The sequence below is a fragment of the Microtus ochrogaster genome, unplaced genomic scaffold (genome assembly GCF_000317375.1).
Source record: "Microtus ochrogaster isolate Prairie Vole_2 unplaced genomic scaffold, MicOch1.0 UNK27, whole genome shotgun sequence".
Classification (NCBI taxonomy): domain Eukaryota; kingdom Metazoa; phylum Chordata; class Mammalia; order Rodentia; family Cricetidae; genus Microtus; species Microtus ochrogaster.
Window position 1 is genome coordinate 3,626,077 of NW_004949125.1, and position 4,628 is coordinate 3,630,704.

Genomic DNA, 4,628 nt, shown 5'->3' on the forward strand with positions numbered 1-4,628 from the left:
CTGCAGGCCAGAAGAGGGCACCAGACCTCATTACAGATGGTTGTGAGCCACCATGTGGTTGCCGGGAATTGAACTCAGGACCTTTGAAAGAGCAGGCAGTGCTCTTAACCACTGAGCCATCTCTCCAGCCCCCCTACTTGCTCTTTCTATAACCAAACACCGCTACCTGCAGGAACTATCCCAAAGGGTACTCAAAGGAATGAAATCTGGCAGATGGATTTGTTCCACTTTGCAAATTAAAATATGTACACCACACCATTGACACTTATTCAGGTTTTCAGTGGACAGCTGTTTTAAGCTCAGAAAAGGCTGCTGATTCAGTTATCACACATCTATTAGAAGTTATGGCCATCATAAGTATACCTGCACAAATAAAGACAGATAATGGCCCAGCTTATGTCTCTAGGAAAATGAAACGGTTTTTCGCCTATTATAATATTAAGCATGTTACAGGTATACCACACAATCCTACAGGTCAAGCAGTCATAGAAAGATCAAAACAAACAGAAAGGGGTGCAAAATGCCCCCAGAAACAGATTACATAATGCCTTATTAATCTTGAATTTTCTTAACGCTAATGAGAAAGGGACAACAGCAGCAGAAAGACACTGGATAATGGAAAAGTCTGCTGAATTAAATCAACTGATGTATTTCAAGAATGCGCTGACCTTATAATGGAAGCCAGGAGATGTGCTGCGTTGGGGAAGGGGTTTTGCTCTTATTTCCACAAGGGAATAAAAATTGCAGATACCACCAAAATTAATAAACGTTCAGTTTGAAGAGGAGAAACCTCTTGGAAAGGAGAAATGGCAGCTCATCCACAATGATGATAATCATACAGGGGTAAGAAAAACATATAGGATGGGGGCAGGGTTCTATTCTTATATCCGCAGAAAAACACTCATCTTTAAAAAATTCAAGGGTCCCTGCATGTTTGAATACTGACAGATGGAAAAAATTACTATCCAATAAGGATCAGCAAGAAAATCGAATAGGTTCCATAAGTAAAAATATTCCAAATATATGTTTATGTGTGTGTGTATACATACACACACACACACACACACATATAGAGAGAGCACTATATATTCATAAATATATAGAGCTGGTTTTGAAGTTGGACTCTGGCTTGGTCCCTCTCTAATTCCAAGCCTGTTGTTAAGAGAAAACCCTGGAGTTTCTGTCTCATGTCAGGAGCCATGATATGGGACAGAAAAAGAATTTAGAAAAGATCTTTACTTTTCTTCATATCTGTTTTTGTCTTTATCATACCTTTCACTGAATATATATGTCTGTATATGTCTATATAAATAATGCTTTAAGTTTTCCACAAGGAGGCCGGGCGGTAGTGGCGCACGCCTTTAATCCCAGCACTCGGGAGGCAGAGGCAGGCGGATCTCTATGAGTTCGAGACCAGCCTGGTCTACAAGAGCTAGTTCCAGGACAGGCTCCAAAACCACAGAGAAACCCTGTCTCGAAAAACCAAAATAAATAAATAAATTAATTTTAAAAAAAAAGTTTTCCACAAGGAGCGATAAATTTCTGAAGTTTCCAGGAAGAAGATGGAGCCCCATAATAACAACTTTACCTGGTTGATATGACATCATGATAATGCTACTACAAGACCTGTTTTGGGTACCAGCTGCACAAGACGGTTTCAACTTGGTTAGCTGAAATGATGCACATCTTTTACAACATTCTGGCCAGACCTCCACAAAATACTCAGAGACTATTTGCAATCTTACCAGACATTAATCTTGAAATTTAACCATTATTTTACTTTCACAGGATCCCCTAGAAAGAACATCACCCCCATGACAGCTGGAAGTAATTCTAGAGGACAACATCCCCTTTCCCAACAAAGTTTGTCCTCAGGCTTAGGGACATCATTTAGGGGTTGATTATAATTGGTATACAGTTGAGAGTTGGGGGAGTAATTTTATAAGCTCAGGGATCTTTTTGAAAAAAAAGGGGGGAGGAATTACGATGGGATAATAGATTGGTATTTGTGAGTTGTTTATGGATAATTACATTGGTATAGATTCTTGTATGTTGATACAAAGTTAAATTATATTAAATATTGTATGCACGTATGCTTCTACCTCTGTTTAAAACATTGTTTATGTATTGATATATATATATATATTTACCATATTGCAGTGTACATTTCTACCTCTGATCAAGATACTTATACATTGTTTACATTTGGAGGTCATTGTCCTCATTTATTAAACAGTTGTTTATTGTCTTAGTCTTTAAGTTAGATAGGTATCAGGAATTGCAGATCAATAGTCATCTATGTTTGTCATATTTATAGTTAGACTAATCAGGTTCTTTAGATACATAGAGATTATATTCTGTATAGAAAGATAATCTTCAACCTCTTCAAAGAGCTGTAGAAAATAGCATTTAATTTAACTTAGAGTTCTGTGGTGGTGTGACACAATTGCTCCTGGCAACACTGATCTATTCCCCAGAGAATGTTGAGCACCAAAGACACTCCACTGGGAGCTTGTTTTCTTCTTGGCAGAACTGGCCTTTGGGCAAAGAAATGCCCATACCTCAACCACTGACAGAGATAGAGTATCCGTAAATGGAAAAAAACAGGACTGTCATATCCTACCAAGACAGGGTAAGATAGTTTTGAAAAGTTTCTTGCCTTTGAAAATGGTATGTCAGTTACATTAGGCCCTAGCCAAAGTTGGTTGTTTCAACATTGCAAATGAGACTTTGGGTGATTGCCCAGGTAGCCAGTTGTCTCTGTCATTTGTTGCACATTTTGGAATTTTCTCGATTGCACTTCCTGTTTACTCAAGTAATATTGTTTCCCTTCTCAGATCTTTGATGGGGTTGAAGATTAGATAGTTATAGTTACCTTCCTCATAATTTAGCCAAGCTTAATTTCAAGGTAAGATTTAGACTCCTTGAAATAGAATGTTTAGTAAAACTTTCGTTACACATTCCTTGCTTAATATTGTTTATTGTTTGTAATTTTATATTTGCTATCTGTTCCTATTGTATATAGTTGTATTGGTTTTGGATCGATCTTGTTTAGACAAAAGGGGGAGATGATGGAGAAGCTCTGTTAACCAATCACACCCAGTTAAGGCAATGGCTACCTGGAACCCAGGAAGAAAAAGAGAGGGACCAGGTGTGCGCTCTCGCTGGGCGCCAGACAGAGCAAGTCGGGTTTCCCATTCTTGTGGCTTGAGTTTTCCCATTATAACAATTAAAAATATAATTGTTATCCTTAACCTGGCCTGGTTATTTCCCATATTGAGCTAATTTGCAACAGACCAGTAGGATGGCTCAGTACATAAGGTGCTGGCTGGCAATCATGAAATTTGAGTTCTATCTCCCAGATCCACATGGTAGAAAGAGAACCAGTTGTCCAGTGACCTCCACATGAATGCCATAGTAGGCACACTCCTCCCCACCAAAATAAATGGATTTAAATAATAAAAATTAAGACTCTCTGAAAGAACAAAACCAACTCCTTTCCTCCAGGCCAAAGGGTCCTGCACAATGCTCTATAACAATGAAGAAACAAGACTGACCACGACTAAAATGGTCCTATTTGGGGGCTGGAAAGATGTCTCACCAGTTAGGAGTACTTGTTGCTCTTCCAAAGGGTTGTTTGGTTCCCAGCACCTACATCAGGAAGCTCATCACTGACTGTTAGTAACTCCAGGTCTAAGAGATCTGGCACCCTCTTCTGGCTTCTGCAGGTACTATACACATAGCATTCACTCATTCAGACATATACACATGCACATAAATAAGAATAAAATTAATCTTAAAGAAATAGTTGATTTCCTATTTCAGTTATTTAGGTAAGAAAATGAAAACAAAACATTATTCCTCCCCTAGTCATTTTTTTTCCCCACTTTAAGACAGGGTTTCCAGACTGAACTGGCCTGGAATTTACAATCCTGTTTCAGTTTCCTTTGAGCTAGGATTACAGGTGTGCACCACCACGCCTAAAAGAAACAACAACAAAAAACCCAAACAAACAACTTTTTTAAAATAGAAGGGTTTTTGCTCTGTGTTGTCCAGGATGGCCTTGAACTTCTGGGCTCACGTGAACTTCTCGTAGCTGCACTTCTCACTGTAGTCAGAATCCTTTATTCTTAATAACAGCCATAGTGATGCACACCTGTAATTTCAACATCTGGGAGGTTGTGGCAGAAAGATGAGTTTAAAGACAGCCTTAACTGTTACAAAACAAGTTTAAGGCTAGCATGGATTATATGAAATGCTGTCTCAACCACATATTCCCAGAATACCCCCAAAGACCATGCCTGAATGAACAAAGAAATGATATGTAAAAAACAGAAAGTAATTTACAAAAATTAAGGGGAGAAAGGAACTCACTTTTTTAAGATTTATTATTTTTAAGAGTAATGGGTGTTGTGCTTGCATGTATTTCTGTGCATAGACACATACACACACACACACACACACATATATATGGAGAGAGAGCACTAGAGAGTGACAGAGAGAAAGAACCACAATGACTTTAAACACAATCTCCCAAATGTTGGGTAGTGGTGCCATGCCCCATGCTCAGCACTCAAATCTCCTTTAAAAGCTTGTAGCTGTGTGTGTGTGTGTGTGTGTGTGTGTGT

General features: G+C 38.7%; 1 protein-coding gene across 1 annotated transcript in view; it reads right to left on the minus strand.

Annotated features, from left to right (window-relative positions):
- The window catches only part of Aimp2 (aminoacyl tRNA synthetase complex interacting multifunctional protein 2), an 11,901-nt gene that overhangs the window by 4,643 nt on the left and 2,630 nt on the right, over positions 1 to 4,628 (minus strand). The window lies entirely within an intron of this gene.